The 23,981-nt window shown below is 42.2% G+C and overlaps 1 pseudogene; it reads left to right on the forward strand.

Moving 5' to 3' along the window:
• The first annotated feature begins 21,222 nt into the window (after window positions 1-21,222).
• LOC120521930 lies at window positions 21,223-23,373 on the forward strand (annotated as a pseudogene).
• The last annotated feature ends 608 nt before the right edge of the window (window positions 23,374-23,981 follow it).

Below are 23,981 nucleotides of genomic sequence, written 5' to 3' on the forward strand. Positions count from 1 at the left end.
CCCTGGGACGGGATAGCTGCTTGATCTTGTTTTTTGGGGTTTTGCTCCCGAAATTGGGGAACTTCCCCCCAAGAGAGGCAGGGTGCCCGAGGAGGATCGGGACCCTCCCCTTCCATTTTTTGGGGGTTTACATATATTCGCTCTTTGGTGAGGGCTTTTCACCAAATATAACCAATTTCCCTTCCTTAATTTCAGGGGCCCTCCAAGGGGGAAGTTTAGAGTGAAAGGGTACTTCCCGAGGTCCCCGTTGGAACTCCGGGAATGGCCACGGGCAAAAAAGGGGGCCTGTGCATTGCCCTTCTATATGATTTTTAGAATTTGGTCTTATTGCATCCAGCAATTGGGCCCGATATTTTCCCAAAATGTGGGGGGCTGTGCCCCCCTTCCACCCCTTTTTTAAAATACCCAAAAAACCCCGGGTTGCTTCGCCCTAATTCAAATGGGAGAACCCCGGGGGGGGAACTTCCCCGATATAAAGGGACAAGGGGGGGGTTTTCCCCCCCCCATCCTTTCTGACTACCCAAGCATTTGCTTGAGAGTTTGATTAAATCTCCACTAGGCCATCGGGTTTTAGGGTGATAAAAAAGGGGCTTTAAAGCTTTATTTTTAACTTGGGTCTCCTTTAAGTTTGAGGTAAAAGGGCCCTTTTTCCGCAGACCAGGGAAACCTAAAAACCCCCTTTGTTGGCCCAAAATTTTTGGGGCCGGGCCGCAAGGAACGCCAGGAACGGGGGTAATCCACGAGGCAGTATATTTTATATCCTGGCTGGGGTTCTAGGGCCCAATGTCCCCCAATCCTATCAAAGGAACGTCAAAGGGGGAAGGGAACCAAAGGGGCCGGTCCTCCCCGGGAAATTTCCCGGGGACATTCGGAAGAAAAACAAAAAACGGCAACCCCCCCAATCCCGGGCCAAAAAAGGGCTTAATTTGCCCAAAGTTTTTTTCGGGCCGAGATGGCCTAAGAAGGGGGGGGTGTAACCGCAAACCGCCGGTAGGTCCCGGGGTTAGCAAAACCCCGACCTTCCCTCATGTTCAGCACCAAAAAAATCATTATCCAAAAGTGAGGTCCCGTGGGATGGGCAAAGCGTGGTTTTAAAAGAACCACTGCATTTTTATGTGTTTTAGAGAGTCGCATTCCACTTTCCCTTAAAAAGGGGCCCTAAACTGGTGCAACTCAGAGAGCGGGGGCCCGGCCCCACCCGGGGGGGAATTCTCCCGCTGCCGGGCGTGTGGATACGGTCCCCGACCCGGGGTTCCCTTCCCTTCCCAACCCCCCACTCCGTCGGGTGATTAAACGGGGAACAACGAGATGAATCGTTTTCATTATAACAGGCCATAAGTTTTTCGGGGGAACATAAACACCGCACTTTTCAGACCCGTCTTAGGATTCGGGGGAGGATCCCGGGTGCACCGCCACGGGGGTTTTAAGGGGTTTCCCCCGAGAAAGTAAAAGGGGGGAAACCGGGGTATCTCCGTATACTTTTTTTCTGGGCTTCTTTTTTAACACTTTGCGGGGAATAAACGGACAACGAAGACACAACTTCGGAATCGAAAACGCTGTGATCTTATGTCCATTAATAAGAAGTCCCTGTTTATCCGCCGGGGGTTCGGACACAAAAACCCCCCCATTGTCCCCCCACGGGCCCTTTTTTCCCGCGTGAAGCCAGCGGGCCCGCGACTTGAAAAATCTGGAACCCTGGGAAGGGGCGCTTTAGTGGGGCAAATCCCCAAACCCCCAGAGCCTGTTCTGCCTCCCCGGTTTTACAGCCGGCCTCTTTTGCAAGAGCTGCAGCAGTGTTAAAGGGGTCCCCCCCGGCCGGCTGGGCAAATTCCCGGGGAAAATTTTTAGCAGAAAACAGGCCACTTGCGCACCATTTGGGGGGCTGAACAAAACCACCACCCCCCGTTGCCAGAGGCACCTGCCTGCAGCCCTTTTTAGTTAAAACCCCAGTTTAATCCCCCTTTACCGCCGGCCCGGGGAACCCAGTCTGGGACCGGTCCCCTGGGCACGGGTTTCCTGCCAAGGGGATCAAGCCACCTGTGTGTTCCCCCAAAACCAGCCCCCCCCTTGGGTCCCCCCACCCCACGAGATGGGGGGTCCCCACCGGGGTTAGCTTGGAGAGCCGCACCGGCCCCTTTCCCGACCCCCGCCCTCCCCCCCGAAACCGGCCCCACTCACCCACCTGGTTCCGTGATATTCGTGTCCCCGGTTTACGGGGACACCATCCCGCCGACTCGCCACGTTTAAATGGAGACCAGAGCGGGAAAAGGGTTTGGGGCCACCCGGAAGGTTTCCGGCAAAAGCTTTTTAGGATTTTAACAGTTGTTTAAAACAAGTCCAAACAGAACGCCTGCCAGGCAAAGGGAGGAGCTTTTTAGCACAGAGGGCGGAAATGGGCCCCTGGGCCGGGCTAAGTGACATCATCCTGGGCCGGGAAGAATGCCCTTTCGAACCGAAGTATGTGTCCTTTCCCGGGAAAAGGGGGCCCCTTTGGGGGTTTGGGGACCTCAGAGAACCCAGAAAGGCTATCACCCCCCCGGGGAGAAAACGTATTTCCTAAGCCCCTTTATTTCCCATGCACCGGTGACAAAAAATATATATATATATATATATATATATATATATATATATTAATCAACAACACTCATCACTCACAACAGTGACAAAACAATTACATTGACAATCAGGTTCGTTATTTTCAAAATGTTTCCTTTTCTTTTCATTGCTTCTTTAACACTACTTCCCCCCGGGGCCCTTTGGTTTCCCAGTGAGCAATAAAACAGCGGAGAAGCCATGGATTAAATAAAAAGGCTGTAGTTATCAGCAGGGGGGCGTGAATCCTGCAAAGCAAGGAAGGCAATGTAGAGACTGGAGCGACTTGACGCCTTATATAGGCAGGCGCCAACACGGTGACCGAGCTGCGGCTATTGACGATATGTACGTAAATAGATTCAGTTAGCGTTGGGAACACGTCCAAATATCTTGAAGATGGGCCCATAAGTAACAAAGACCGTTGAAATTTCCCAATGGCGGCCGACAGTGGCATCATACCACCGAAATAAGTTCCAAATTCAGCCTTCCACCTACAGGGGAAAGTTGGAGAATTAGTGACTTTGGAAAAGTTCAATATGACAGCTGACAGTGGCGTCCATACCACCGAAATAAGTACGTACATTGGTTTCAGTTAGCGGGAAACCGCCTACCAAATTCGTGAAGATGGGGCCATGAATAAAAAAAGTTCAACATAGTGGACGTTGTCGACCGTTATAACTGTTGCGTAGAATTTCGAAATGAAACCTACTTAATTTTTTGTAAGTAAGCTGTGGAATGAGCCTGCCAAATTTCAGCCTTCTACCTACACGGAAGTTGGAGAATTAGTGACGTTGGAAAGTTCAATATGGCGGCATTTCGGTGTCATACCACCGAAATAAATTGTACATCGTTTTTTGTTAGCGTAGGAAGCCACCTACCAAATTTCGGGGAAGATGGGGTCAGCCTCTACCACGAAGTGGAAAATTTGTGACGTGGAAAGTTCAATATGGGGGCCCGACGTGGCATCATACCATCAAATAAGACGTACTCGTTTGTTAGCGGGGAAGCCGCCTACCAAATTTTCTGAAGAAACATAATTAAGAAAGTTCAACATGGGACGTTGTCGACGCTAAAGACCGTTATTGTAAATTTCGAAATAAAACCTGCTTAACTTTTGAAGTAAGCTGTAGAAATAAGCCTGCCAAATTTCAGCCTTCTACCTACACTGGGAAATTGGGGAATTAGTGATGAGTGAGTGAGTGGTGAGTGAGTGAGTGAGTATAGTCAGTCAGTCAGTCAGTCAGAGGGCTTTGCTTTTTATTAGTATAGATAGCTCAAAATCAAACAAGAAGTGCCACTTTGGGCTTTAATAGGCCCTTCCTCCTGATAGCCCACAGCCTTGGCTCTCTAGGAAGACCAGAAAAACTCTGCAAAAATCTTTGTAGGGAAAAATCGAAGAAACCGTGGGAAGGCAGTTTAAAGAGATCCCTTTCAGGGGGCAGGTGTGCAGTGGGTGTCAAAAAGAAGGTGGTCAATACAATACAATACAGTACAATACATAGAACAGAATAAATCCTCAATACAGTATAAAAAAAAAAATTCTATAAGTCGGAGTAGAATTTCACATGAGATTATATCACATAATATGATTTGGATTTGTTTGAAGTCCTGGAGACCCTATTCATCCAAGTTTCCTCTCTATTTTCCCATTCCAAATCTGAATAAGCGTAATCCATGAAAGGACCCTCTTTCCTACGATTCCTCGATCCTCCATGGGGGATGACTTTACCTTAGGCAGGCAATATACAATTTAAAAGATTGTTATTTTTTTGGGGGAATTGTTACATATGCATTATTTTACTTTTACCTTTAAAAAACTTTTGTAAAAACAATACTTGTCTCTTTTTTCCCGGGCACTGTGCGTGGTTACATCTCTTTCTTACCAGATGTATAATGCTGAGGGAGGTGGGTGCGGCTAAGGACATCCTTTGATTTTTGCTGTCTTTTGCTGCTTAGAGCTGCCTGTTCTCTTTTGCATGTCGTTGTTTTAAGAGGTGGGAGCACACAATGCTTGTCTGCAAAGCAATCCAACACTGCTAGGTTATATGTCTGTGGACTTATTTTAAATGATAGCTCACTGCCTTGTCTCGCGTGGCATTGTAAAACAATACTTCCTTTATTTCCAGTCCCGGTGTGGTTAAATTCTTTCTTGCTTGGACATATAACGCTACGTGCGTTGTCGGGAGGTGAGGGGGATGGGGCTGGGGATGGGCTGCTGTCACTGCCCTTCGATCTTTAAAGCCTGTCCAGCCGCTGTCCTTTTGCTACCTTGTGTCTCTGTTGCTTGCGTTGTGATCAACTTCTCTGTGATCATAAATATACACCTGACCGAATTGTGTTTCTTTGAAATTAAACTTGTCGTTGCTTTAACTGTTGGGTCCATGATTGTCATAGCGTACAGTATGTTCCATTATTGTGTAAATCTATGTTTTGTGCATTGAATGATGCGAATGCGAAAAGACTTTGTTTTCTGCTCTTTTTCTTTTATTTATGACCTCGCTTTGTCCTGCTATTTTTCAATTACATCTTTTCCTGATGTTTAAATTTTCCCTTTTTTTTTGCTCTAATCGATCTTTTATTTGTCGATGTTTCATTTATACGTATTGTCCTTTATACGCTTTATATGCACTGAGAGACACCTGTATCTATGTGTGCTTTCCTTTACACTACTGATTTTTTGCCCATTCTCTTTCGTCTTTGCGGTTCTTTTATTTGTCTTTATTGATCTTAATGTGAAGATCATACTGCTCTAGTCATTCATTCCACAGGATTTTTTTTAGAATAGAGAGATAAGTATAGTTAATATAAAGTTATAATTATCATTAATTAAAATTATAATTATTAATAAAGAACTAATACTTCGAGGCTCTCACGGGTGATTTGTCACCAGAGACCTAGGCTGGACATTAATTCTAAACGCCATTTAGGTTGAAGGTAGTAAATTAGTTGAGGCTCTATGGTGGTAGATGAAAAGAAGAAAAAATTATGAGAGAAGGAACATCCTCAAAATTCAATCAGACCCTGAAGAACATGGGAGGTTTAAAAGGTGTTCATGAAAGCTGTAAAATACACTTGTCATGGTCATACCTGGACATGATGAAATACTCTAAATGAGGAATCAGTTGAAATGTCCCATTACTCTTCTGGAAACATGAAGTAGAAGGTAGGGTTTTTGTGGTGGTTCTTTAAGTCAGAGAAAGCAGTAAAAGCTATGAAAACAGTACCACCAGAAGACAGCATATCTGAGAGCCCTGACTGTTAAATATTGTAACAGTGCAAACAAAGTCTTTAACACCCAACAAAACCACTTCATTTAGATCAACTGGGCACAATTTTACATTGTTTTTCTTGCACTGCAGTATCCTTGTTAGGAATTTCCTGCGTCCATAATGGGACTGAGGGTTTGACCTGTGATTGTTAGGAATTCCTCAAAGTCCATAATGGGACTGGGGGTTTGACCTGTGATACATTCTGTTGATATTGTCTATTTAAATGTAATAATTTTTCTTCCACAAATAGCTAACTCTGCCTCCAACTGAAAAGCTGTGTATTTTGCAGTCAATCATTAATCATTGTTTCTGCATTACTGCCTGAAACATCACATAACGCATGGTAAATCCTTCCCTGACTAATAGGACGAGTTGTCTCCATACACAAAACCAATATACAGAACGTTGTGTCATATATAATCTTCCTAGTTGGGTAGGCTTGCAAACCTGACATAATCCTCTTATCAATATTCAATAATACAACATTGGTTTGCAGCACAATTTATTCATCCCCAAGGTGGCAGTACTTATCATACAACATCCAGTCCAGTCACCAACAACGGTGAATGTGAATTGGCACAGAGAAGGGCTGCAAGAATAGCTCATTACTGCAACACAAAACTTGCTATGAAATCAATTTCAAAGATCGGAGGACATTCAAAATCTTACCAATGTGGGTCTTCTGAAGGAGCAGACTCTTGAGCAAAACAGAAAAAAAATGTGATTTAGTTCATCTATGTCCAGATTTCCTCTTTTAAGGCAACCATTCGAAGATATGGTCTTTAAAGAATTATGGTAATAATGGTTGAAGCTTATGTGGTGAAAGGGTTTTCTATGCCTAGTCTTTATTCTTTCTTTCTTACCACTTTGAAATGTCTGTCAGCTACACCAGATTTCCCACAATCTCTGCCATTTGCTTAATGGCTTTAGAAAACTGAAAATAGAGACAAATTATTACAAAATATTCATATGATATCAAACAATGAGTCTGTTTACAAATTGAAAAATGGTAAATGTTATGTCCACACACAAAAATAAAAAGATTAGATGTGTCTAACCTTCTTTTCATTTTATTTTATCATGAAAATCTTATATTTGCTAAATATGTTGTATGTGCAGCATTCATCTTCCCCTCATTCCTAACCAGACTGCCCTTCAGCACTCCTCAACAGCACAACATGATGCTGTCACCACTACATTTTACAGTGAGGTGGTGTTAATTGGCTAAAATACTTTGTTAAATTTATACTACACATACTGCAGCACTTTTTTAAGGAATAAGTTCCAATTTAGTCTCATCAGATTACAAGACATCTTTGTAATACAAACCGGATTCCAAAAAAGTTGGGACACTAAACAAATTGTGAATAAAAACTGAATGCAATGATGTGGAGATGGCAAATGTCAATATTTTATTTGTAATAGAACGTAGATGACAGATCAAATGTTTAATCCGAGTAAATGTATCATTTTAAAGGAAAAATATGTTGATTCAAAATTTCACGGTGTCAACAAACCCCAAAAAAAGTTGGGACAATTAGCAATAAGTGGCGGGAAAAAAGTAACAAAGTAACGAAGAGCTGGAAGACCAATAAACACTATTAGGTCAATTGGCAACATGATTGGGTATAAAAGAGCTTCTCAGGTGGCAGTGTCTCTCAGAAGCCAAGATGGTGACGATCACCAATTCCCCAAAATGTTGAGCAGAAAAATAGTGGAGCAATATCAAGAAAGGTGTTACCAGAAAAAATTTCAAGACTTTGCATCTATCATCATCAACTGTGCATAACATCATCCGAAGATTCAGAATCTGGAACAATCTCTTGCGTAAGGGTCAGGCCGTAAAAACCCTACTGGATGCCCGTGTCCCGGGCCTTTAAAGCATTCCCCCACAAACAGGAATGCTACTGAAGAAATCACAGAATGGGCTCAGGAATACTTCCAGAAACCATTGTCAGTGAACACAATCCACCGTGCCATCCGCCGTTGCCAGCTGAAACTCTACAGGGGCAAAAGAAGCCATTTCTAAAACAAGATCCAAAGCTCAGGCGTTGTCACTGGGCCAGGGGTCATTTAAAATGGAGTGTGGGAAAATGGAAGACTGTTCTGTGGTCAGGCAGTCCCCGATTCAAAGTTCTTTTTGGAAATCTTGGAACCATTCATCCGGACGAGGGACAAGGACAACCCAAATTTTATCACGCTCAGTTCAAGCCTGCATCTCTGATGGTATGGGGTTGCGATTGCGTGTGGCATGGGCAGCTTGCATGTCTGGAAGGCCCATCAATGCAAAAAAAATATATTCAGGTTCTAGAACAACATTGCTCCATCAGGCGTCATCTCTTTCAGGTAAGACCCTGCATTTTTCAACAAGATAATGCCAGGCCACATTTCTGCATCAATCACAAAATCATGACTGCGTGGGGAAGGATCCAGGTACTGAAATGGCCAGTCTGCAGCCCAGATCTTTCCCTAGAGAACATTTGGCGCATCATAAAGAGGAAGGTCGACAAAGAAGAAGACGATTGAACAGTTAGAGGCCTGTATTAGACAAGAATGGAAGCATTCCTATTTTTAAACTTGAGAAACTGGTCTCCTTGGTCCCCAGCGTCTGTTGAATGTTGTAAGAAGAAGGGAGATGCACACAGTGGTGAAAATGCCTTGTCCCAACTTTTTGGAATTTGTTGACACCATGAAATTCTGAATCAACATATTTTCCCTTAAAATGATACATTTTCTCAGTTTAAACTTTTGTTCCGTGATTTATGTTCTATTCTGAATAAAATATTAGAAGTTGGCACCTCCACATCATTGCATTCAGTTTTATTCCCATTTTTTATAGTGTCCCAACTTTTTGGAATCCGGGTTTTTATCTTCAAGTGATGTTTTCAAATTGTTTATGTTTTTATAAGCAAGGACTTTTTCTTGCTACTCTTCCATAATGGCCCTTTAGTTGCAATTCCTGGAGATTGTTGGGCCATGAACATCCTGTCCAATCATAGTCACCAACTTCTGCAACCCAGTCAAAGTAACAACTGGTGTCACAGTTGCCGTTCGAGAAGTGCAATACAGGTGGTCCAGATCTAATTGTTCATATCCCGATCATCTTGATGACTTTGATTTATGCAGGATGATTCCAGTTTGGTACAAAGCGATTCTTCGTATCGTCAGTTGCAACTTCCCCGATGGTCCGGGATCTTTCAGGTAATGTGGAGATGTATAGAAGGCCAGAAGGGTTGCATTGCGTCTTTGTGGACCTGGAGAAAGCATATAACAGGTTTCCTTGGAGGAGCTGTGGTATTGTATGAGGAAGTCGGGAGTGTAGAAAGTACGTAAGGTTGGTACAGGGATATGTAGAGGGGTGTGACGTGTTAAGGTCTCGGTAGAAGTGACAGATGCATTCATGGTGGAGGTGGGATTACATCGGGGATCAGCCCCTGAGCCCATTCTTATTGCAATGGTGATGGACAGGCTGACGGGCGAGAATAGACAGGAGTCCCCACGGACTATGATATTTGCTGATTAAAATTTGATCTGACTGATAGTAGGGAGCAGGTTGAAAAGACCCTGGAGAGGTGGAGATATGCTCTAGAGAGGAGGAATGAAGGTCAATAGTAACAAGACAGAATACATGTATGTGAATGATGGGGAGGTCATTGGAATTGTGAGGATGCAAGGAGTAGAGTTGGCGAAGGTGGATGAGTTTAAATACTTGGGATCAAAATTTCAGAGTAATAGGGATTGTGGAAGAGAGGGGAAAAAGAGAGTGCAGGCAAGATGGAATTCATGGAGAAAAAGTGTCAAGAGTAATTTGTGACAGGCGGGGATCAGCAAGAGTGGAAAGGAATGTCTACAGGATGGTAGTGAGACCAGCTATGTTATATGGGTTGGAGACGGTGGCACTGACCAGAAAGCAGAAGACAGAGCTGAGGTGGCAGAGTTAAAGATGCTAAGGTTTACTGGGTGAGCGAGGATGGGCAGGATTAGAAATGAGGTGCATTGAGGGTCAGCTCAGGTTGGACAGTTGGGAGACAAAGTCAGAGAGGCGAGATTGTGTTGGTTTGGACATGCAGGGGAGAGATGCGGTTTATTGGGAAAGGATGTTAAAAATTAGAGCTGCTAGGTAAGAGGAAAGAGGAAGGCCTAAGAGTTTTATGGATGTGATGGGGAGAGGACATGTAGGTGATGGGTGTAACAGAACAAGATGCAGAGGACAGAAAGATATGGAAAGATGATCCACTGTGGCAACCCCCAACATGAGCAGAAAGAAGAAGAAACATACTGCAAACTGGAATAATAGGTAGGGATAATTATTACACCTCTGTTTCATTAATTTGTCATTATATTAGGAAAGTCAGAACTGCAAGCTTCATGACAGACTGGCGGGTTAAATATAGAGGTACTAGACAATTATTTTGGAAATTAATTGCCACTCAAAGGCAACTTATTTTGCACATTACTGGTATGACATTGATCTGATCTTCTTGAAACATGAAAATGAAAGAAAGAAAAAAAAAGCGAATTTTCTCTTTGCGATTTTTCTCTAGCATCATCAGGACACCATACCCCCAGCACTTGCCTCCAACTCCCATGCATCTATACTGGTAATGTATAAATCAAGAAAATAAAACCAGTATGAAGCGATTGCTTTCTTGCCTGCCCTGGATGCAACAATATTTTTTAACACGGTAAACTGCCACATTAATCCCCAAAAAAGACGTCAACTTTCCCAGGCCTAATACATTTTTTAAATACTGTACATAAATATATATATATATATACTAGCAAAATAGCTGCGGTTGCAGAGTACTTAAAAATTTTATTAAGAAGAAAATTAAACCTTTTAAACTGAGGGGAAAAAATACCAATAATTATTTGTTGGATCTCTTTGTATACCAATTGTGAGTTGGCCCTCCGGTTGTAATATAAAAAGCTTCGCTGAGCATACTCTTAAGCATAAAGGGGCAGCTGGCCATGTGAACAGTAATCTTGTTTCAAATCACACTTGGATTTGCTGTCATAATCCGTTTTTTAGTTTCATGGTTTGTTTCAATTCGACAGTATTTGTGGGGCTTGTGTTGAAGAGACATTGGCATCTGTGCGTTGTAAGTATACAACCAGTTTCATTGATAACTTCACATCCAGCTTTTTTAGAGTTTAAACATTCATAAACATCAAAGTGTCCACTACTGAAATTTACCTGTGAATCTAAGATGTTTAAGAGGCATTGGCAGTTCTCCAAAGGTGTAAAATATTTCGCCCTTTTGACACTTGAAAGTGACAACCCAACAATTCAGCGCACCATCAACTCCATCAGAACCATAGATGAAGGGCTTAAGCATTTCACTCTTATAGTCTCCTGTAGTATAATTATCTCCTGTAACGTCATCAGTCCACAGCGAACTGTCCCAGTCATTCAATACATAAGAAAAATGTTCTCCGGATATCAAAGTGAGCCTGATATGGCGTGCAATATGTTACAAGAGAATGGAAAAGACAGGTGCCATCTCCCGGGCATGGAAAACACTCGGGAAGTGACAGTTCTTTGATCGATGGTGATCACCTTGATTGACATGTTAATGTGGTATCGCGTAAATTTCGAAATTAAACCTGCTTAACTTTGTAAGTAAGCTTTAAGGAATGAGCCTGCCAATTTCAGCCTTCTACCTACGGAAGTTGGAGATAGTGACATTGGAAACTTCAATATGGCGGCCGACAGTGGCATCAAACCACTGAAATGAATATACATCGGTTTTGGTTAGCGCGGGAAGCCACCTACAACATGATTCTGCGTTAACCATATTTTTCACCGTCTCAAACCAAGGGATGCGAGGGTAAAATGAATTGAAGCGCATGTACATACTCAGTGCATCCTCTCAGGAATCGAACCTGGATGTCGGAGCTAGAGGCAAAGCCTCTACCATTGCGCCAGGCGTGTGCTTGTCTATTTGAGAGTATGTAGATCGGGGTATATATATACAGAAGTAGTGTGTTAAGGAAGTTATGAAAAAGAAAAGGGAACATTTTAAAAATAACGTAACATTATTGTCAATATGCAGTAATTTTTTGTGAGTGTTATGAGTGTTGCTGTCATCAAGGATTTGATTATCATTATTTCTTTCAATCAGGTACGTATTTGTAGGATATGTTGTGTTCAAGTTACATTCCGTGTTTGTCAATCGTTGTAAAGATAACAGGTTTCATTCATCGATTGTTTTTACTGCATCAATAAATAGCTCGTCTTCTCTTTATCTGAGATGTGACACACTGCATGCACTGGTTTTTTTTTACACTGTCTTCCTTTAGCGGGACATTGACTTTTTCCACCGTGTGCTTTGTTTCCGCAGTAGCTGCACTTATGAATATGCTTGTATGTATCAGACGCTTCATATTTTTTTTGCTGCCTTCTCAATTGCGTAATTTGGTTTTTGTTCAGCACTCTTTGGAACTGTTGCTTTTTCTCTGTGCACTGCGTCAGTTCATGTGAGCCACTCGGTGTACATGCATCGAAGTTTCCCAGCTGTGCTGGTGCCATCTCGTGCGATGTCCACGGCTGTATTTAATGTTAGCTAAGACCGGCACTTAAAAGTTTCTCTCGCGTTTCGCTGAGTTTGTGCCAAACACCACCTGACCATCTCATCTTCCTCTGCATAAGCACAGTCCTTCACCGTGAATATTTAGCGCAGTGTTTCTATTGGATTGCCGCTGATGGACGGCCTTATATGGGCAGGCAATAAATTATATGAGTTACGCCTCCCACGGGCATTGAGCAGAAGTCTATTATAGTATATGGACGAAAAAATAGGTTCCAATTATGACCATTACGAGTAGAATTTCGAAATGAAATATATATGAGGGACGTTCAAAAAAGTTTCTTTCCTCACTCTTATATTTCTGCTGGAAACGTTGAAGGTAGGAGGAGAAGAAATTGGACATCAAAAGTTGGTATGTTGCTGGGAAAATTGCATCGCAAATCAAGGTGACTATGCAGAAAAAGTAATGTGTTTTTGAAATTCTTAATAAACAAACAGAGTTATAAATAAGTGCGGCAATATTTGAATGTCCCTTGTGTAGATCTATACTAATAAGGCAAATCCCTCACTGACTCACTCACTCACTCACTCACTCATCACTAATTCTCCAACTTCCCGTGTAGGTAGAAGGCTGTAATTTTGCAGGCTCATTCCTTACACCTTACTTACAAAAGTTAAGCAGGTTTCATTTTGAAATTCTACGCGTGAGGATCATAACGGTCGACAACGTCCGCCATGTTGAACTTTCTAATTTATGGCCCCATCTTCACGAAATTTGGTAGGCGGCTTCCCTGCGCTAACCGAAACCGATGTATGTACTTATTTCGTTGGTATGACGTCACTGTCGGCCGCCATATTGAACTTTCCAATGTCACTAATTCTCCAACTTCCCGTGTAGGTAGAAGGCTGTAATTTTGCAGGCTCATTCCTTACACCTTACTTACAAAAGTTAAGCAGGTTTCATTTTGAAATTCTACGCGTAGGATCATGTGATCACGACAGTCTGCCATGTTGAACTTTCTTATTTATGGCCCCATCTTCACGAAATTTGGTGCTATGTTGAACTTTCTTATTGATGGCCCATCTTATGAAATTTGGTAGGTGGCTTCCCTGCTAACAAAACCGTTGTGTACTTATTTCAGTGGTATGATGCAACTGTCACCCCGCCATATTGAATTTTCCCAATGTCACTAATTCTCCAATTTCCTGTGTAGATAGAAGGGTGAAATTTGGCGGGCTCATTCCTTCAGATTATTTCAAAAGTTAAGCAGGTTTCATTTTGAAATTCTCAGCGTGGGATCAAAACGATTGACAACGTCTACCATATTGAATTTCTTATTTATGGCCCCATCTTCACGAATTTGGTGGCGGCTTCCCTGCGTAACCGAAAACAATGTATGTACTTATTTCGGTGGTATGATGCAACTGTCAGCCATTTGAAGTTTCCAATGTCACAATCTCCAATTTCCGTGTGGTAGAAGGCTGAAATTTGGCAGGCTCATTCCTTACAGATTACTTACAAAAGTTAAGCAGGGTTTCATTTCAAAATTCTACTGTGGGGGCCCTAACGGTCAACAATTCCGCCATGTTGAACTTTCTTTTAGGGCCCCATTTTCGAAATTTGTAGGCGGCTTTCCTCGCAAACCCAAAACCAAACGTCGTCTATTTCAGTGGTATGATGCCATGCGGCCAAATTGAATTTTTCACGGTCTTTGTTACTTATGGGCCCATCTTCAAGATATTTGATCGGGGGTTTCCCCAAAGCTAACTGAACCCTACTTCATACATATATACGTCAATAGCCTGCAGCTTTTGGTCACCGTGTGAGGTGGCATTGGGTCACATCAGCGCCTCCCACGTTGTTTGGGTCCTGCCTATATAAAACCCGATCCTCGCGCAAGTCTCTACATTTTCCCCTTCCCTTGCCCACGAGTTCCGTCTCCCTGGTAACTACAGCCTTTTTATTTAATCCACGACCTCGCTGTTTTTTTGTTCATTTTTTACGATTATAGTTATTGTGTAGGTATTTTCGACTTACTTTACATTGTTCAGGTACCCCTTTCCTTTATCATTCCAACTCCCCCAAACATGTCTATGAGGTGATCACCATCGATCAAAGAACTATCACTTACGGTGGTTTCCATCCCCGGAGATGGCACCTGTCTTTTCCATTCTCTTTGTAACATTTTTCGGCCATATCAGGCTCCTCTTGATATCCAGAGAAAATTGTGCTTATGTATTGAATGACTGGGACAGGTTCAAGGTGTGGAGTGATAGGGTTACAGGAGATAATTATTCTACAGGAGCACTATAAAAAAGTGAAATGCTTGCTTCTTTTACTATGCATCTGCATGTGAGTTGATAGCTGCCGCTGAATTGTTGGTTGTCACTTTCAAGTGTACGAAATGGCAAATATTTACACCTTTCGACAACTGCCAATGCCTCTTAAATATCTTAATTGACAGGTGCGATTTCAGTAGTGGACACTTTGATGTTTATGAATTTTAAACTCTCAAAAGCTGGATGTGAAGTTATCGATGAAACCGGTTGTATACTACAAGCTTGACAGATCGAATGTCTCTTCACACAAATCCTACAAATACTGTGTATTAGAGCAAACCGAAACTCAAACCGATTATGACAGCAGCAATCCAGGGTGTGAGATTTGAAACAAGATTACTGTTCACATGGCCAACTGTCGTTGCATGGAAGTAAGCTCAGCGCACAACGGTCATTTACAACGGAGGCCGAACTCACAATGTGGTATACAAAGAGATCCTTAAAAAATAATTATTGGTATATTTTCCCTCATTTTAAAAGGTTTAATTTTCTTCTTAATAAAAATTTTAAGGCAGTACTTTGCACTGCGGCGTGGTATTTGCTTTCTATACTAAAAAAAGGCCCAAACCCTCACTGACTCACTCACTCACTTTGACTACTCTCACTAAATCTCCAATTTCCCCGTGTGGGTAGAAGGCTGAAATTTGGGAGCTTTTCTTAAGCTTACTTACAAAGTTAACGGTTTCATTTGAAATTCTACCGTGGCGGTCTACGGTCCAACAACCGTCCATCCCATGTTGAACTTTCTTATTTTGGCCCCATCTTCATGAAATTTGGTAGGAGCAGGTGGTACACAGTAGTGTTGCCACATGTAGTTATTATTACATTTTGACAAATGAAGAGTCATTCCATCTTAGATTTATTGAGACTTAAAAACAGTTTGAGAATAGGTGTGTCTCTCTCTCTCTCAGTCTAGAGTGTATGATTGGTGCAAGTCATTCAGAGGGACTATCATCTCTTCAATCCATTTAAAATTTTTAGGAGGAAGAAATTAAGCCGAATAGGGAAAATTATTGATGCTGTGCAAGAATGGGTCAACATGCAGTCAAAAACTTCTACTCTTGAGGATTAAAAAGCTTCCTGAGCACTGGAACAGTGTTTGCAGTGGCGGTGACTAAATAGAAAAAAAGTGTGTAAGTTCTATCATTGTATTCAATAAATGAGCATAGCTCATAAATTCCTGTTTATATTTGGCGCCCTCAAAATATACATCTATAATAATAAAAGGCAAAGCCCTCACTCCTCACTCACTCACTCACTCCCCCTCATCACTAATTCTCCAACTCCCTGGGGTAGAAGGCTGAAATTTGTGCAGCTTATTCCCAGCTTACCTAAAAAAGTTAAGCGTTACATTTCAAAATTCTACGCGTAACGATCTAGCAGTGATACGGTCAACAACGTCGCCATGTTGAACTTTCTTATTTATGGCCCCATCTTCCACGAAATTTGGTAGGCGGCTTCCCTGCACTAACGAAACCAATGTTACTTATTTCGATGGTATGACACCACTGTCGCCGCCATATTGAACTTTCCAACTTCACCATTTTCAAACTTCCGTGTGGGTAGAAGCTGACCCCATCTACGAAATTTGGTAGGTGGCTTCCCTCGTACAAAACCGATATGCGTCTTATTTGGTGGTATGCGCCACTAGCGGCTGCCATTTGAATTTTCAAACGTCACTAATTCTCCAACTTCCTGTGTGGGTGAAGGCTGAAATTTGGCAGACCCATTCCTTACAGCTTACTTACAAAGTTAAGCAGGGTTTCATTTCGAAATTCTCGCGTACGGTCATAACGGTCAACAGCGTCTGCCATGTTGAACTTTCTTATTCATGGCCCCATCTTCACGAAATTTGGCAGTCAGCTTCCTTGCGCTAACGAAACCAATGTACATACTTATTTCGGTGGTATGATGCCACTGTCAGCCGCCATATTGAACTTTCCAGCGTCACTAATTCTCCAACTTCCGTGTGGTGAAGGCTGAAATTTGGTACTTATTTCGATTGGTATGATGCCACTTTAGACGCCATATTGAACTTTTAACGAAACTGATGTCCATACTTATTTAGATTGGTAGACATTCCTGTCGCGCCATATTGAACTTTCCAACGTCACTAATTCTCCAACTTCCGTGTAGGTAGAAGGCTGAAATTTGGCAGGCTCATTCCTTACAGCTTACTTACAACAATTAAGCAGGTTTCATTTAGAAATTCTCTCAACGGTCATAACGGTCAACAACATCCGCCATATTGAACTTTCTTATTCATCTTACGAAATTTGGTAGGTGGCTTCCTGAGCTAACTGCCAATGTCACGTACTTATTTGGTGGTATGGCGCCACTGTCAGCCGCCATATTGAACTTTCCAACATCACTAATTCTCCAACTTCCCTATAGGTAGAAGGCTGAAATTGCAGGCTCATTCCTTACAGCTTACTTACAAAAATTAAGCAGGTTTCATTTAAATTCTGCGTAATGGTCTAATGGTCAACAACGTCCGCCATGTTGAACTTTCTTATTTATGGCCCCATTGTCCAAATTTGGTAGCGGCTTCCTGCACTAACTAAACCAATTCGTACTTATTGTGGTATGATGCATGTCAGCCATATTTAACTTTTCAACAGTCTTTGTTACTATGGGCCCATCTTCAAGAAATTTGGTACACGGTTTCCCAACGCTAACTGAATCCTACTTACGTACATATATCGTCCATAGCCTGCACCTCGGTCAACATGTGAGGTGCGTTGGGTCCCCATCCAGCCTCCCACGAGTTGGCTGCCTGCCTATATAAGGCCGTCCATCGCTCCGGTCTTTACATTCCCTTCCTTACTTTGCCACGGTTCGCGTCTCCTACTGATAACTACAGCCTTTTTGTTTAATCCAGGCTTCTCCGCTGTTTTATTGTTTGTTTATTACAATTATAGTTTTGTATAGGTATTTTACACTTACTTTACATTGCTCAGGTACCCATTTCTTTATCATTCCAACCCCATTACCATGTCTATCGAGATGATCACTATCAATCAAACAACTGTCACTTACTGGTGGTTTCCATGCCCGGAGATACCACCTACCTTTTCCATTCTCTTTGTTACATATTGCACGACCATATCAGGCTCACTCTTGATATCCGGAGGAACATTCTGTCTTATGTATTGAATGACTGGGACAGGTTCAAGGTGTGGACTGATGACAGGTACAGAGATAATTATGCTTCACAGGAACACTAGAAGGTGAAATGCTTAAGCCCTTCACCTATGGTTCTGCATGTGAGTTGATGGCTGCAGCTGAATTGTTCAGTTGTGCTTTCAAGTGTCGAAATGGCCAAATATTTTACCTTTAGACAACCGCCATTGCCTCTTAAACATCTTAGATTCACAGGTGACGATTTCGTATGGACACTTTGATGTTTATGAATGTTTAAACTCTCAAAAGCTGGATGTGATTTTATCGATGAAACCGGTTGTATGCCTACAACGCTTGACAGATGCCAAATGTCACTTCAACACAACAAATCCTGCAAATACTGTCGTAATTGAAACAAACCATGAGACTCAAACCGATTATGACAACAGCAATCCAAGCTGTGAATTTGAGACAAGATTACTGTTCACGTGGCCAACTGTAGTTACATGCTCAAGAGTAAGCTCAGCACACAGCTTGGTCATATTACAACGGAGGGCGACGACAACATGGTATACAAAGAGATCCTTAACAAATAATTATTGGCATATTTTCCTTCAGTTTAAAAAGGTTTAATTTTCTTCTTAATAAAAATTTAATGCAGTGCACTAGCCTTAGTTACCGTTTATATATATATATATATATATATATATATATATATATATATATATATATATATATATAGGAATAAACATACTGAAACAGATACATATAGTAAATAGTGATAATTTTAACTAAAATATGTACATATTAACTGAGGAGCGTGGATATGTGAGTTTACCCTAAAATAGCTTAGGACCCCTTATGCTCAGTACTGTACAGAGAGGAAGGTTAGGAAAATGGATGATTGATTACATTTATACAGACAGAGGAAAAATTATTTACATTCAGGTTAGATATTTAAAATAAATTCTGAAAAACATCAGATATTCATTATGTAGTTTTCATGTCCCTATAGATTTTCAATGGCACTTTTGTTTCCTCACATATTTTAAATTCCTTTTGACAAAGGTAATAAATGTGTTTAAGTTGACCTCAATTTTTGCCAGACCTGGTATTTGAAAACTGATTTCTGATTCTGAATTTGATGGTGCAATGAACAAGATTTGTAGTAGCAATAAAGATCCAAATTATAAAGAAATTCTGAAAACAAAATTGTTAGTTAAGTTTAAGAAATTGAGTTTCAACAGACTTTGAGTCTCAAAAGGTCACTTCTTAGATTTTGCATTTGGAATTTTTCCGAAAATCCTGAAGCAGAGAAGTGAAAGAGCAAGGTGAAGACTCCAGCAAGATATCAAGGACATGAAAAGTAGTACTTGGGGACTGTGGGATGCCAGTATAATAGCAGACTTCTGCTGTATGATGCCATAGGAACATAGCAGAAAAGTGTTTTGGATCAAAAGTTATAAAAAGCACAAAACTAGAAAGTTATATTAAGTCAATGAATATACCTGAAACTTAGATTGACTAAATCATTTAATGTTAACTGATTTAGAACAATATTGTATACATGAGAACATTTTGAATTTATTAAATTTTAATTATTTTACATTTTTTTACTTAAGCGTAAAATGAAGGAACCATTCTAATTAGATTTTATGTAAATAAAAAGTCTAAATAAACATTCACCATCCTAATTCAGGGTGTTCATAAAAAAATGCAACTGCTTTTACATAAACATAAATGTTTACTTCATGATGTAGAAACACATAAAAAAGAGGAAGAATTACATCAAATACTTGAAATATTAAAATGTGTGCTTCGATTTAAATGCTTAATATCTAAATATTCTCAATTGTAATAGAATGTATCATTTTCACCCTCTGATAACGTCCATAGATTCCTAGTAAAACAATCAAACAAAAAACAATTTTAATCTGATTATCGTAATCACTTACTCGAAACATCGAAAAACATATCCCATATGGTTATGCTTAAATTTGTTTGGAGGCTAAGACCACCAGTAAAGAATCAAAAATTTTGTCTAATTCGAGATCAGCAAACTAAAAATATCATAAATCGACAATTCACATGCCAATTTTACCAATTCCTATTTTACATGGTTTTGCGAAAAGGAGGAACTATGATCCCTCCATTACATTATGGGTAACCCTGGGGTCGGTTGATGTAGCATGCACAATTTCAAGTCCTTCTGAAAATTTTTTGCCGAAGACGCTCCATTAGATTACTCATCCAGAGGTGTAATTTCATGCACAAAATATAGACCAAAACGTGCATAAAATGAGGATTTTTCTGGTTTAGAGCGCCAGTTTAAAACTGAAGCGATTTTAAACTTTCGTAGAAAATTGATGACTTTTGGTTTAATTTTGCTTAACACTTTGAAATCTTTAATACCCTTTTTCTCTCCTTCCAGTGATATATTGCACCAGTTTAATTTGCTTCAGGTTTTTTATATCTGATTAGGCAAAATGCCGTCGTATTAAATTGACTGCGTTCTGATATTTTAATTGAATACAGGTCCGTAATGGGTGCCGCGAGTCGCACCTAACGTTTAACACTGATTTGCCACATTTACATCGAACAAGATAGAATACTGTAGCCATTCTGGCTCAATGTAAACCTCTCCCGGTGAATGCCGACTCTAAATAGAGCCTAATGGCGCTCAGTTACGTTTGTCTTCTCTACCAAGCGTGAAAGTGATTGACAATATTGAACCGCCTATGAAACAGTTCCTCTGTTTTCCCTGTGACCAGTAAGAAAGGGGGCGGGTAATTGTATTTTTGTTTAAAAATGGCGATTGCCTTTTCGGTGCCAGTGACACGAGGTGAATATACATTTGATGTTTATTTTTTTTTACGTAACAACTGATAGATAGTCAGATAAAAGTTTCAGCGACACTGGATTTTGTGACCGGTAAAAGTTAGTTACGCAAAAGTATAAAATTAAATGAAAATGAAGGCAAGAACGATCGCCGGTAAAAAAACGCTCCAGGGCCTGGAAGATACCCGAGACAGAGGAGGAAGCCATCGAACAACAAGAAAATAGACCCCTTTCCACCTCTGGCGGTGGCAGGGTGGAGCCAGCACAGTAGCAACAACGGCAACAGCCGGAAAAGTGAAGCAGCTCCAGCAGACTAGTCTTCTGAGGCAAAAGCGTACGGAAAGCCGCGACTTGACGTGCACTCCCCCAGCAGGGCAGTAGCACCAACCACAGTTACACCAGCGCTGGGCCCGCAAGCTCGGGAGCAGTAAGAACCATCTGAATAGCCTGAATGCAGGGACTGGCCACCCGCAGCAACTCACCCCTGGGATCCCCACAGCAGCAGCGGCCTCCTCCCCCGCCCTCTCCAGCACCGAGGTGAGTACAAAACACTAAAAATAAGCGAATTGGGCCCCCCAACTCAGCGACGAAGAGATCGAGGACGGATTGTTTCACGAATTCAAATTTGGCGACGTGAGTGAAAAAATCAGTCGCATAAGTGACGAGAGAGTGGCGTTTGTGAACTTCAGGCGGCCCGAAGATGCCCCGCTGCTAACACGCCCGTGGCCGGGTCGTGCTTTATGATCGGCCGCTTAAGATCGAGGCCCGTGTATCTTAATCGCGGCGGGCCGCTCGCCCATCGATAAAGACAGCTATGCGGCGGTGTCCCGGGGCATGCCGGCACCCCCGTCCAGCGGCCCTTGTCCTACAGCTTTGGGGTACAGAGTTACAGATTGCAGCAACTCGCACTGGGCGTCTCCGCCACCGCCGCCCACCCCGTTGCCTCGAGTTTGGACAGAGGAATATGCATTTATAGAGGCCGGCACGTCCGCCATACAGTCTAGCGGAAAGAGCAGCTTTGCGTGAAAGGAAATCATTTCCCGAAGACGACCAAAGAGCAAACAGGACGTTATTTTTTGGGGAACTTGGACATCCCCTCACCGAGTCCGACATCCGAAGAGCTTTGACAGGTTTGGTGTGATTACTGAAATAGACATTAAGCGACCAGACATTAAGCGACCCATCAGCAAACTAGCACCTATGGCTTTCTCAAAATATAAAAATTTTGGGCATGCCCACCGGGGCCAAGCTAACCATTCTGGCAAAGTTTTGTGCAAAACATTATTAAGATTGGCTATGGAAGGCCCACCCACCCACGTCTGTGGGTAGGGGATTAGGACCTGGGTTCCCTTGGCAGCACTTGCAAAGAGAGTTTGATCGCTTGGCACCATTCGGACTATTGACTACAGAAAGGTGACTCTTGGCATACATTCAATATGAAAGTCTGGATGCTGCTCAGGCTGCCTGCACTCCCCCATGGGGTTTCCCCCCCTTGGGGCCCAGACCGCAGATTACAGTGGATTTTGCTGACACGAACATAGATCCAGCAGCAGTACTTGCAGCCTTTGCCTCTGCCCACTATGATGTAGTACAGAAAACTTTGTGCACCGTGTTGCTCAAGAACCTCTGCGGGGCAGGGAAAGAACTCCTCCCCCGCCTGCACTTCAGAGGGCAGACTGTATCCAGCTGCTGATTGGGTAGCCCCTCAGCTAGGGACAGAGTGAGAGCAGGGTTTTGAACAACTTGATCATCTTGACCCGAACGCAGAGCCAAGAGAAAGCTGGTCATTGGGAAAGAGAACTACAAAACCGTGACCAAACCAGCATGTTGTTGGAAGAGCCGAACCCCGGATGGTTCCCCTGAAAGCGGCCATTTTCCATCACTGAGCGAAGTCAGGCGGAAGCAGTAGCAGGGATGGGGTCGTTACAGCGACTCTGGTCCCCTGCGGGTGAGAGAACCTCCCAGCTCGTGATAGACATGCCGGGGCTGAGAGGGCCAGGTGAGAAGGGGCAGTGACCGGTTAAAAAAAGCCAACCCGATGAGGACTAACACAGGGGCACTAGTGGCGGGCATAAACGCAAATTCAGTGATACTTCTAAAGTCCGCTAAGAAATTTGAGGCCAGTTCTTCAAAACCTGCTGCACAGCAGAAACCAGACACAACCAAAACTTTGTCTGGCCTGGCAGGGAATGCTACTGTTAAAAATAGCAACTTTCGTCAAACATGCATCTTTTGGAAGGAGACCTGAATGTGCTCAAGGGCTTCTTGTTGACAGCTCCGCTGGAGCAAGGTTGCCCAACAAAATCACTCAGCGTCCGCCTAGACCAGCCAAGCTTGATGGGGGAACCGAGCATCAAAGTGGCTGGACCCACTGGCTACGTGTCCTCCTTGCAGTTCCTGGAAAAACAGAAGGGAGTTCGTCTGTTTCGGATCAGGCAGCATCCACTCAGAGGCCACTCAGGAACCTGGTGTCATATCTAAAGCAAAGCAGGCAGCAGGTGTTACCCAGCCTCCCGATTGGTGGCAGCAAAGACAAGGACAACGCTGGGTTCTCCATGCTTTCCCTCCTGGATTTCTCTCAGCAGTTCTTGGATTCCTCTGCCAAAGCTCTCACGAAAACTAAAGGGACTACTTGGTCATGATAATAGGGGTGGAGCATCCTAAAGAGGAAGGGAGGAAAAGTTGTTTAAAATTGTGTGTAACGCAACACTGCATGCACCTTTTCTTGCATTATGGGATATGGCATGTATCTTCTGGGCTTTCATCTCTTTCTACATTTTGCTGAAAACAAATCATCAGTTGTGAAAATTACACATTTAAATACTAGTCCAATAGTCACAATGTTTCCAAAGTCAAAGTATTTTTCAGTTTTTTACATTTATTTTTGTTTTTGTTTTGGCATCATGTGCCGTTTCTAGAAATGCGTTCTTTGCAGATGGCTATAGCAAAACAGTTGAAATAAGCCAATGGAAAGTAATACAGTCTGAAATTGTTGTGTTTTAATTTGCACTCCATTGCAGATAGGCAGTTATTTTGTTGAATAGTAAAATAAAGGAAAAGAGTAGGCACCCAAAATGTGGAGTGACTTTTTCTTCTACTTTTCAGTTAGAAGTTAACAGTTTGATAATGCATTTGCTTTTGACACTGTAATTGGGTGTTTTTATCCAGTTTACAGTTGAATTTTCCCCAGTTGAACTGCCGGGATGTTTGGTTGTCAAATTTAAAAAAGAGCTTAAATGCCTTGATCTTTGTATAATGAATGGCCTTCTGCAATTTATAAATCTGTCTT

This window comes from Polypterus senegalus, unplaced genomic scaffold, assembly GCF_016835505.1.
Source record: "Polypterus senegalus isolate Bchr_013 unplaced genomic scaffold, ASM1683550v1 scaffold_3398, whole genome shotgun sequence".
NCBI classification, from domain to species: domain Eukaryota; kingdom Metazoa; phylum Chordata; class Cladistia; order Polypteriformes; family Polypteridae; genus Polypterus; species Polypterus senegalus.